General features: G+C 39.9%; 1 protein-coding gene across 1 annotated transcript in view; it reads left to right on the plus strand.

Moving 5' to 3' along the window:
• Nucleotides 1-12,863, plus strand: part of Rnf217 (ring finger protein 217) — a 110,063-nt gene that overhangs the window by 58,768 nt on the left and 38,432 nt on the right. The window lies entirely within an intron of this gene.

A 12,863-nucleotide genomic window follows, 5' to 3' on the forward strand; every position in this document is an offset into this window, starting at 1 on the left:
ATAGGCCTTGAAAGATTTGTTGATTCTCAAGCGCCTGCCCTGTGGCTCTCTCTTCTCTGAGAACTTAAGCTGAGCACACTTTGATGTCCTCATTGATCACATGGGCATCATCTTTTCTGAAATCCTTCTTCATCCTTTCACCATTTTTTACTGGGTTGGTAGTCTGTATTTTTCTATAACTTGTATTTTCGGGGTATGTAACACTTGTCATTTCTCTTTTGTGAATACCATCTCGTAATTTTGAGATTCCATTCTCCCATTGGTGAGTATAGTTTTAAATTGACCCATTTTTATAATGAATGTCTTCCTGTCACACGTCAGAAACCTTTCAGTTCTGAAAGTGTTTTTGATCATCTTTAGAAGCATCTTTTTTTTTAACTTTTCATGTATGTAACTATAACTCACTTAATGTAAAGCGTGTGTCAGAGACTAATTTTGGTGAATGTTTACAGGGGATCCAGATTAGTTACTGAAAACGCTGACTGTCTCGCTTCCCTGTGGGGTGCTTTTTGTTCTGTGCTCCCTCCCCTCTGGTCCACGTTGCCATCACTGGCCAGCCTCACTCTGTTGCAATTCCTGCAGCACTCTGATTAGTTCAAAATCTTGTAGAACAAGTTTTACTGCTGTGTTTTTCTAGATTGAGTGTTTACTTAGTCCGTTCAGGCCTTTATAACCAAATGCCACACGCTGGGGAGCTTTAGACATTGAAGCCTCAAGGCTTTACATGTGGGAGGCTGGTTAGCATCCTGTGGTGCTATCCTGTGGAACAATAGGAAAGTGGAGGTTGCTTTAGGAGGTGGGGGCTAAAGCAAGAAAGGTAGGTCACTGGTGACATGTACTTGAAGGAGATATGAGGATGTTCCTTTCCTTTGTTCATTACTTCTGTCACTCATTACTGCCACATGCACCATTGTAGCACTCGCTGAAGGCCCAAAGGGAGAATGGATTGGAGCTTCTGAAATGGAGCCCTGAGACTGCCTGTGTCTCCTAACCAGCTTGTTTCCAGTGTGTCCTCTCAACATGGAGGGAGAGAAGCAGATCTCTGGGACCTGTTTCATATGGGAACTGTTCTCACTTCATGACGTAATCACCTTCCAAAGGCCCCATGTCCTGATATTTATGCTGATAATTAAATGTCAATATAGGGACTTTGGGGAGCACAAACAGGAGAAAGTGTCATGATTATGCACATATGTTTTCAAATTATCTTATACTTTTGAGTCCACTTTTCCTGCAAAATAAAAAAGGAAAACTGCTATAAATCTCACTGAACTTGAATTTGGAACTCCTTATGGGTTGATTGTACATCTGACAGTTCAAGAATGCAGTATGTCCTTCCATTCATTTGCTGCTTTTCTAACTCCAAAATCCTTCACTTGTTTCTCGAGGAGGTATTTTGTTACATTTATTTCTGTTGGAAATATTTATATCATCTAAATATCATTGGCTCTTGAGCATTATTTTTATTTTCTCATAACCAGTCTATAGAAGTACACGGCATTTGTATTACTGAACTATTTAGCATACGTGTTTATGTGGAGCGGAGGGAGACTTAAATGAATGTGTGTGTACGGAGTGGGAGAAGGCTCGAGTGAATGTGTTTTGTTGACATGGGCACAGCTATGTCAATAACCCCAGTGCCTCAGACCCATGGGAACTGCAAAGCCTGCCTTTGCTGAGGCTCAGAGGAGCAGCAAAGCCTTCCTCTGGTCCAAGTGTGAATGCTGACAGCCTATGCAAGAAACTCAACCACAGCTTCCTCCTTCCAGATGATTGTGGCCCAAGACAGCGGCCCTGAGCAGACCGTGTTCAGCTGTGTACAGTAAACCTTCCTCTGGTCCAGATGCAGAAAATAAACATGCTGAATTTCTGGTTGCTGTTGCTGCTATTGGTGGTGCATCTCCATCAGGCCCCAGTTTTTCTGCACATGTTATGTGTCTGTCATTTTTTTTTTCCTTTGTCAACTCCTGTTAGGTCAGGGTTCCAGGACCAAGCCATTCAGGATCCTTCTCTTTCTAGATTCCCGTTTAATTCTAGGTGTTTTTCTGTTAGAACTTGAATTTTCTTCATGTATGGTCATGAAATCTGCAAGTCATGAGGGATTTGAGTTCTTCATTTCCAATGGTTTCACTCTCATTTCCTCTTTTTGTTTTCTTACTTTGGTCATGAGTTATAGTCATTGGCATTGGCTATAATTTGCCCCATGCCTAACTTCAAGAAAAAGATTTCACCTTTGTGATGTTTGCTCTGCGTTTTCTTGTAGCTATTCCTCATCACATTAAGAAAATGTCCATGTAACCCTAGTTTGCTAAGATTTTCTCTTGAGTGGATGTTGAGTGTATCAAATATGTTTTCCCGTGTGCCGTGTGCTGATCAAATTTTTTTTCTCCTTATTGTGTTTTAAATTTATTTTTCAAAAGTAGGATTTTTAAAAATTTGTCATTATTGTACTATTGTATTTTATATAACATATGCAAATTTTAATTATTTTAAATTTTTATATATTATGTATCATATAATAATTACAAATATTTTTTAAAACTTTTCAATAGACTGGTGCTTCATGTTCGTTAGCACCTGTCTCATCTCCCCACCAGCAGGTGGTCCAGATCTCTTGCCTTCACATGAAGCTCCAGGAACTTTCCCAGCTCAAACCTAACCTTCTTCAGCATGTCTGCTTTCCTAAGGAAAGCACCCAGAAGAAGTATATGGACTGGCAAGCTGCCCCATGTTTCCCTCAGTGCTGGCCAGAATCAGTGTATTAACTACTTCTTTCAAGACATCTGTGTGTACTCTTGGATCATGATTTCTGTTATCATCTTCCTGGTATGGCAGATGTGTTAGTGCTGAGGTTAGGAGATTTTGCCCACTGGTTGTTGTGTTTTGCAAACCAAATGGTGAAGAGAGGAAGCAAATAGCTGTTAGTAGGCTTAACATTACCATAATCTGTAACAACAGTCTGCCTTTATGTTGTTGTTTGAGAGTGTCGTGTAGGAATGTGTGTTTTGATCTAAGCCACCCCATACCACCCTCTACAATTCCATCCCTCTCCCCACAACCATTTTCCTTCCTAATTTCATATGCTTGTTTAAAAGCCTACCAAGCTCCTTTATGTGCCAGGGTGCAGGACTGTCTACTATAACAAAACTAGCCTCTCAGGGGTCTCATCTTTGACCCGACGAAAACTGACTTCACACCACACCACATCAGTTGCCAAGAGTTCCTTAGTCATTGGTGTAACTTAATGAGCTCTCCCCATCCCTGCTGGAGTTTTGGCTGGCTTTGTCTTACGCAAGTCTTTTGGATGTAGTCACAGCTGCTATGAGTCGAGATGTGCAGTGGCTCTGTCATGGCCTGCAACTATTATTTCTCTGCCAACAGTTGCCACCTCTGCTTCTTAATTTCTCACTATCCCTTTTTCTGTGGCGATCCTTGAGCCTTGAGAGGTGGGCTGTGATATAGATGTCCCAGTTAAGAGCATCCATAGTCTCGTAAGCTCTACATGGTGACCACTTGCAGGTGCCTATAATTAACCTCCATCTACTGCAAAGGGACACTTTTCTAATTAGGGTTGAGAACTTCATGGTCTATAAGTATAAAGAAAAGAATTTGTCTGTGTCCATTTGGAAGAATAATAATATTAGGTTCTTCCCGAGGGCCAATGCCATAACCACATTCAGGTTTTTGGCGCAGTTAGTGGTACTGGACATGATTTCGCCTTAATGTAATGGGCCTTAAATCTAATCGGAAAGTGGCTGATTAATTGCCTAACATTCCTGCCACTGTTGCACTAGTGGGTCTATCTTGTCCGGCTACTCATTATTTGAAAATAGTTTCCAGGGTTCACAGCTGGGTAAGACTGGCTATGTTCCTGTCCCAAAGCAATTACAATAGCCTGTAATGTTTAAGAGTGGTCTGTAGGACGTTTACTGACCAACTCCACTCTTTGACCATAAAATACATTTTGTTCCAGGTAAGATCCTTTCCGTGGAAATTAATCAGTCTTGCCTCAAACATCATCAACAGTTAGGTCAAAGCTCCAAAGTCGACCTCATTGATCTGCAGATCAGCTAGGCTCACCTCACTTCATACACAGCCCCCGATGCATGGGATTCGGTTCTGGTTTCTTGAGTCTGTGGTCATTAGTTTCCTACTATTTCTAATACTGAACTATCTAGAAGTTTTATACCTGACAGATATTAGAAAATGGCTGAACCAATTTCTGCTTGGCTCCCCTTTACTAGTGATTGTAGGAGGGCCACTTGTTTGTTTCTGGCTGCTCAGCCCTGAAATAATCACACAGAAATCATATTATTTACAGTATTGTTTGGCCAATAGCTTAAGCATATTTCTGGCTAACTCATTTCTTAAGTTAACCCATCTCCATTAATCTGTGTATTGCCACGTGGCTGTGGCTTACTGGGTAAAGTTCTGGCATCTGTCTCTGACAGGGTTACATGGCTTCTCACTGACTCCGCCTTCTTTCTCCTAGCATTCAGTTTACTCTTCCCCGCCTAGCTATCAACAAGCCAAAGCAATTTCTTTATTCACCAATGGTATTCACAGCACACAGTGTGGAATCCCTCATCAACCAACTTTTGACAATCACTTGTACTTCACAAACACCATGGTGCTGCTCAGAGAGCCAAAAAAGCTCCTTTGTACTATTCACATGTGAATTACTTCAACTGACAGTCTTGCATTTTTGAAATATAGTCAGCCTCATCATGCTATCTCTCATGCACTGATCTGTTTCCTTTGCTAATACTTTGTCAGGGTTTTTGCATCAATGTTTATAGAAGAGATTGCTTAATATTGGGTTTTTTTTTTTGCAACTTCATTTGCAGGTGTGGTTTTCAGGATTATGCTAACTTCATAAACCAGTCACTGCAATGATTTCCTCCTCTCCTCGTTCTTTCCTCTTTTCTCCAAAAATTACTCTGTACCATTATTGTTATTTTATTCTTGGATGCTTGGTGAATTTGCCTTTTTCCAAACTTGGCTGAAGTTTTTTCATTTGGTGGTATGCCTTTTTTTATTTGGTTGAATTTTATTACTAGTAGTAGTAATAGTAGTGTGTGTAGTGTTTTTGTTTCAGGTCCTTAAATATGATTTTCTTTGCACTGATTCTGCTTGTACCAGAGAGAACTCTGGCTTGATGATTTCTCTCATTATGAAAAGAAAAAACTCTTAGTGACCATCACAGGATACTGTGGAAGCTGCTAAGTGTGGGGGGTAAAAAACGGGTTTAGATGGCTCAGTAGAGAAGTACTTGTACGCGAATGAGGACAGGAGTTTTAATTCCCAGCACTCCCATAGGAATCCAGAAGGTATGACCCTACCTGTATTCCAGGCACTCAGGAGGGAGAGACGGGATCGCAGTGCTATGTTGGAATGCCAAACTAGCAAGCTTTGGGTTCAGCAGGAGACCCTGCCTCAGTCCATAAAGAAATCAATGAGTGAAAACACCCATCTGTCCCTAATCTTTGGCCTCCTCACCCAAGAGCACACACAAGCATACTCATCCACACACATGTACACATATGCTCCCACCCCAAAGCATGTGCCCCAGTAGAGCAGATATCTACCCTCCTGTGGTTACAGATGCTGGAAAGCAGTGAGCCAGGAAACCACTGGCCCAGTGGTACTCAGCACTCAATGCATGCAGTAGTTGCTGAAGGTGTCCTGTTGCTCTTCTCAGTTTCTCAGGACAGCGATTATATGAACTCCTTCAGTATCAAGTGAGCAAAAGGCTGTAAACACCCTGTAAATCTCATGTCTAACACTTAAAACCAAGGTCCAAATCAGACTAAACATTTGACAAGTTGAGTTTGAGGCTCTAGATTGTACTTTTTTCTGTCATTTTCTTTGGAGACTTTAATTAATTAATCCACCACTTCAGAGGCGCCTCTCACCTTAGCCACTAAATTACTTTTGAGTTCTCTCATGTGGCAAATTAGCCATCTAGCTCAGGTGTTAAGTGGATAATTATGCTTCCTGCTGACACCTTTGAGATTGTTTTACAGTTAAGTAATTTTTTTTTCTTACAAGAATGAACTTGTTCGAGAGAAACAGAGAACATAACAGAGAACATATTTTTCAGCGCTGTAAGTAGTGGTTTTAGCATTGAGCACAACAAAAATGCAAAATAAGTTTATGTGTATTCAGAACTTTAATGTATACAGAAGTTAACTGACATTTTGAAAACATTGATTTGATATTTAATAGACATGTGGGAAAATGTTTGGAATCATGGTTATGGTTGCAAAGGAACTTCTTAATTCTTGGAGACATATGAAAATGTTTATGAAAGAAACGGCGTGGTATTCGATAATTTGCTTCAAAGTAAGATGCAAGAACTAAATAAATCAAATCGTCAAAGAAACAGGGTTGGTCATTAGTTGACAACTGTTTCAGTGGAGAATGAATCCTTGAGGATTCATCACGCCTGCCTACCATTTTCATCATATGTTTGTAATTATTCCTAATGAAAGTTTTATAAAACATTGGATCGATTTTATGAAGTGGTACCATCATACCCAAGACTGCCAGCACTAACTGATGTTGTCAAGGCCGTGAAGGATGTTTTCACTCATTAATCTACTTTATATGCCTGTTATTTTTGTTCCTACCACCATAAAAATGGTACTACAAAATGTAAAAAGGATAAATGCTGGAGAAAAGAGAATGTGGGGAAAAGGGAGCCCTTTGGTGCTAGTGATGGGAATGTAAGTTTCAGTCGCCAGACTGGTGGAATGTTCAGTGGGTAAAAATGCATCTGAGTTGAGTCCGCAGGAGCTGTGTGGCAGAGAGAGAGAAGTGGCTCCTGCATATGGCCCCCTGACTTCCACATGTGCTGCGTGTGCTGACTCGCTAAAGTTAATTTTAAAATAAATAAAATAAGCTACACAGCCATTTTGTACAATGAAATGGCTCCCCTCAAATTAACCTCCACAAAGTCACTTATCACAAAATATATATCCATATATTTTGCTCATACATATATGCAAAATAATTATATATACATACAAAATAAATGTAAAAGAGATATCTCCATTCCCATGTTTATTGCATCATTGTTCACAAGAACTAATATGTAGAATCAACCTAAGTATCTATTAGTAGATGAAGACAATAAGCTTCATATCAGTTATTCTCAAATTTCCTAACTCTGCAATCCTTTAATCCAGTTCATGCTGTGGTGACGTCAACCATAAAATTATTTTCATTGCTACCTCATAACTGTAATTTTACCTTTGTTAATGAATCATAATGTAAGTATTTTTTAAGATAGAGGTTTGCCAAAGGGTTTGAGAACCACTGCTTTATATTGTCATATTTATAAATGTACATACACTAACATTGGAATATTTTTTTTAGTTCATAAAAAGAGGAAATCCTGCCATTTGTGGTAGCATTACAAATGTTGAGTAACATGTGAAGTACGCAGACACAGAAAGAAAAATGCGAGATGATCTTAGTTTATTTAGAACCTGAAAAGGATGAACTCAGAGATGCTAAAATAGCTCCAATTATTCAGAGCTGGCTTGTGGCAGTGGTGGGAAAGATATATATATATATATATATATATATATATATATATATATATATATATATATATATATATATTAGAGCTTGGTATGAAAACAGCTGCATGAGCTGGGTATGAAAACAGTTTGGTATTGGCACAAAAACAGGCAGGTGGACCAATGGAATTGAATCGAAGACACTGATATAAATTCACACACCTAAGAACTCCTGATTTTTGACAAAGAAACTAAAACTATAAAGTGGAAAAAAGAAAGCATCTTTAACAAATGGTGCTGGTATAACTGGATGTCGACATGTAGAGAAATGCAAATAGATCCATACCTATTGCCATGCACAAAACACAAGTTCAAATGTATCAAAGACCTCAACATAAAACCAACCACATTGAACCTCATAGAGAAAATGGGAAGTGGCCTTGAACGCATGGGCACAGGAGACCACTTCCTAAATATAACACCAGACACAGACAGTAACAATTGTAGGATCTCCTGAAACTAGGAAGCTTCTGTAAAGCAAAGAACATGATCAACAAAACAAAACGGCAGCCTATGGAATGGGAAAAGACCAGTCCCACATCTGACAGAGGATTGATCTCCAAATTATACAAAGAACTCAAGAAATTTGACATCAACCGACCAAATAATCCAATAAACAAAATAGAATACAGATCTAAACAGAGAACTCTCAACAGAGTAATCTAAAATGGCCAAAAGACACTAAAGAAAATGCTCAACATCCTTTGCCATCAGAGAAATGCAAATCAAAACAACTCTGAGATTCCATCTCACACCTGTCAGAATGGCTAAGATCAAAAACCTTAATGACAGCTTATGCTGGAGAGGATGTGGGAGAAGGTGAACGAACACTCCTTCATTGCTGGTGAAAGTGCAAACTTGTATAGACACTTTCGAAAGCAGTATGGCGTTTTCTCAGAAAATTAGGAGTCATTCTACCTCAAGACCCAGAATTACCACTCTTGAACATATACCCAAAGGATGCACACTCACACCACAAAGAACATTTGTTCAACTTTGTTCATAGCAACATTATTTGTAATAGCCAGAACCTGGAAACAACCTAGATGCCCCTCAACTGAAGAATGGATAAAGAAAGTGTGGCACATTTACACATTAGAGTACTACTCAGCAGTAAAAAACAATGACATCTTGAAATTTGCAGGCAAATGGATAGGACTAGAAAAAGCCATCCTGAGTGAGGTAACCTAGACCCCGAAAGAAAAATATAATATGTACTCACTCATATGTAGATGATAGACATAAAGCAATCTACAGGCCACAACCCCAGAGAATCTAGGTAACAAAGTGGACTCTAAGAGAGACATACATAGATCTGCCTAGCAAGTGGGGAAAAGATCTCCTAAGTAAATTGGGAACATCGAGAGTGGGAAGGGAATGAGTAAAAATGTATAGCACATTCCAATCCAAACAATTAAAATGAGAAGAATGTAATAAAAAAGTTAAAAATTAAAAGAAATATATATGGACTATTTGGCAAATGTTGATCAAAGAATACAAAATTTCAATTAGAAGGACTACATTCAAGGAAACTATTGTCCAGTATGGTGCCTATGATTAATAATGATAAGCTTGAATGTTGATCAGAAAATAGGATTTAAATGTTCCCTCTCCAAAGTAATAAATATTAGAACCAGATGTAACCAGTCCACAGTGTATCTGTATTTTAAAGCATCATGTGTAGCATAAACATAGATAATTTTTGTCAATTTAAAAAGACCCCATTGGTCTCACTTCCATAATTCATACTGACTGTCCCTGAGTTACCCAAATTCAGTCACCAGCTGCCTGCACAATGGAATCCGGTAGAGCCAGGCTTCAGCTGAGGGCTGCTATTGTCTTAGCTTGCATTTTGACTTCTGTATGGTACATTCTCTAAAAAGACCTTGAATGTTTTGTTTTTGTTTCTTTGCTTGTTTTGATTTTTTGAGACAGGATTTCTCTGTGTAAGTCCTAGCTGTCCTGGAACTTGCTTTGTAGATCAAGCTGGCCTCAAACTCACAGAGACCCTCCTGACTCTAACTCCCAAAGTGCTGGGATTAAAGGCGTGCGGCACCACCGCCCAGCTGTTTGTTTTTAATGTGACAAATTACTCCTTCTTTTCAAATCTGGAAATGATTCATATTGAATTTACAGTTTAATGCAGAATTCTTAATATGATCATATCCCACCTAAGATTCCAGCCTGATTTCTGTCCCTAGCATGGCAAACCTTATCCGCTGACCTGTGTTCTGTAGCATAGGCACATCAGGTTCCTCCTGTCTGGGAGCCACAGTCCTTGGTTCTTTTGTCTGTGGAAAGTTTCTCTGTATCACCAATCTTCAGGCTCAGTGGAAAGCTGCCCTTCTCCATCATGGCAAACATTGTAGTCCGCATTTTTTTTTTTCCTCCAACAAGGCCAGCATAGCCGTCCCCTTCTATCTGTCTAGGAGGCTGTCAGGTTGCCTACCCGATGAAGCCCACAGTTTGCTGCAATCCAACAGATGCTGTTATGCCACATACCACCCAGCAAGACTTAATGCTTAACAACTATTGCTTGAAGGACAAATTTTACTTTCTTGGTATTAAAGGACTTTTCCCCCCTTTAGTTAATAGAATGTATATTGCTGGATAAATAAGTGAGTACACATTGCTTACTTGTCAAGATGCCTGTCTAATAATCTTTTGAGAAAACCACTCTGAAAACGATACACATGTAACTGCCAAGAGTCAGATAGGTCATTAGTCACACTGTGCATGAGAAGGGGTGTTGTTCTTAGGAGGAAGCATGAGTAATTGAAAGGCTTGAGTCATTGTTCCAACTGCCAATTATTGGCTTCCTGAATATAATTCAAATTCTGAATGTTGTAGGTCTAGAGTAGGCCAGGAAACTTCAACTCTCAAAAGACTTTTCCAGGATCTTTTGTGCAGTTGTTCTAGAAGCTAATTATGTTTTATACCAAGGGAAGCCAGAAGAGAGGGCCAGATGGAGACAGACTGATGGAATCGCCAGTGGGCGATTGGATCATAGGTGCACCATGTCTCCCTGTGATCAGTAAAATGCTGCATGAGGTCAGTGACTCAGTGTTGTGGGGTAAGGATTTGAGAACTTGGAGAAAGGACAGAGACTATGAAAACTCCAGGAAATAAAGTATCCATGGAAATGGAATAGCTTTGCAGAAAAAACCAAAAACCATTGAAATAGAAGAACAGGTGCCTGGCTGGGTGCTGGATGGCATCCTAGTGTGGTCAGGTAATAAACACCCTCTGCTCCAAAAGAAACAAGATAGCCTCGTCCTTGGGATGCCTGGGATGGTTCTACTCTCCAAACTGCATGGCATCACCATAAGACCTGACTGTCCCAGTTAGCTCTAAAAGTGCTGCATCCCTCACTACCACTTATATGGTTAAAATACAAAATACAAAAAGAGAGAAAAGTCAAATCAAGCTGGGAGCATTCCGTAGCCTGGGTTCCTAAGCATAAAAGTGGACTCCCCCACCCAATAAATGTCAGAAACTGTGCTTCCATGTACTGAGAACTACGTATTTGTTTTTATAGGGAAAAAAAGTCCAGGGTCCTCAGATATGCTAATGCCCTGCCCTTGTGGGCTGACCCAAGTTCATGTTTACAGCCTCTTCTGTACTCATATTTTGGGATCAATCTTATTTTTCCACGCCCTTTTAAGGTGATAATCTTAAATTCACTTGAATGTTTGCTGTGTGGGTCAGTACAGTGGAGGTGACTAGAACACAGCACCCCTGCCCTAGAGATCTCGGCATTTGCCCCAAGGCCTTTCACCCCGTTGGTTCTTCTGGCTCCTGGGAGCAGCTTTGTTCTTATTGATTAAGTCCCATTGATCTTAAGCTCTCATCTGGCTTCCACTCCGTCAAAGAAGCTTAGTCTGAGGCTCCCAGGTCTGAAGAGACCAAGCCACCCCCATCTTTTGGTGGCATTGTGCAGCACCCTGTCAGGCTGACACTGTCATCAGTCTGGTCCCGACTGTGCCTGCCTCGTTCCTGATAGGCACCTGTCTAGCTTCAGCACCCAAGTCAGTGCCCCATTCTCGGCGGGGCTTCACAGATAAATACCGGATATTAAAAGAAGGAACATCTTATCATTGTAAGATACCCGTTGCAATCTTCATAAACCCCAACTCTTATTGTTCCGTGGATATTTTTGTCTCTATGAAAAGCTTATAAGGACTTCTTGCATGAAGTGTAGCTTAAAGTAATTTGTTATAAAACATAGATGGGAAGCGGAATGTAGAAGCACACCTAGCACTCAGGTGGCTGAGCAGGGAAGACTGCAATTGGAGGCCAACCTGGGCTATGAATGGAAAATAAAAATCTTAAACTCACACCCCCTTTCAAGTTCGCTGTTTATCACATACAAACTTGAGAGAAAGTTGGTAAGAAGTTAGAGGCGGAAAGAAACTGGAAAGAACATGGTAATGCCAGGAAAAGGCATGAGCTAACCTGACAGTAACGTGCAAGAGTCTGACTGGCGTTAAAAAAATTTCCTTACCAGTATATTGAAATTTGAATGAAATCAATGCTGAGGCATGCATGGGAGCCCGTATTTGCAGTTCTGCTGAACTTGTCCATATTGGGTTTCATGGTCTAAGTTGATGAGGATGACTGACCAGGTCTCTTCCTCAAGAGGGCATCAGATCTCATTACATCATGTGGTTGCTGGGAATTGAACTCAGGACCTTTGGAAGAGCAGGCAGTGCTCTTAACTGCTGTGCTAAAGTATGAATTACCCTCCAATTTTACATTAAAGCTGTATAAAATGTGTCAACAAACAGGTTTATTTTTTAAAATATCTTCATAATATTTATTTGTTGATAAGTGTGCTCATAGTTACAACCAAATTTTGCCATTGTACTGCAATGACATAATACCACCAATGTATTTTTACCTGTTTTATATTTATTCATTTGATGTATGTGTAGGGAAGGGGACTAGCTTTTGCCAGAGTGTGCATATGGAGTCAGAGGATAACTTTTGGAAGTTGGTCCTCTTCTGTTGTATGGGTCTGGGGGGTTGAACTCATGTCGTTAGGTTGAGTTGGCAAGCACTTATACGTGATGAACTATCTCAGCAACCCAGACTTTTCTTGTTTTTCTTTTCTTACTTCTAAGGTTGTGATAACATCAGAGCTGTTTATGTGCTTGTCAGGGAAGTACCCAAGAAAACATTAACTTTGGGTCATTATTTTTATAAACTGGTAGATACTAAACATAAAGGCTTCATAAAATTTTGCTTTCTAAAGATGCTTCCAAAGCAGAGTGCTGA

Source organism: Myodes glareolus, chromosome 1 (genome assembly GCF_982192425.1).
Source record: "Myodes glareolus chromosome 1, mMyoGla1.1, whole genome shotgun sequence".
NCBI lineage: Eukaryota > Metazoa > Chordata > Mammalia > Rodentia > Cricetidae > Myodes > Myodes glareolus.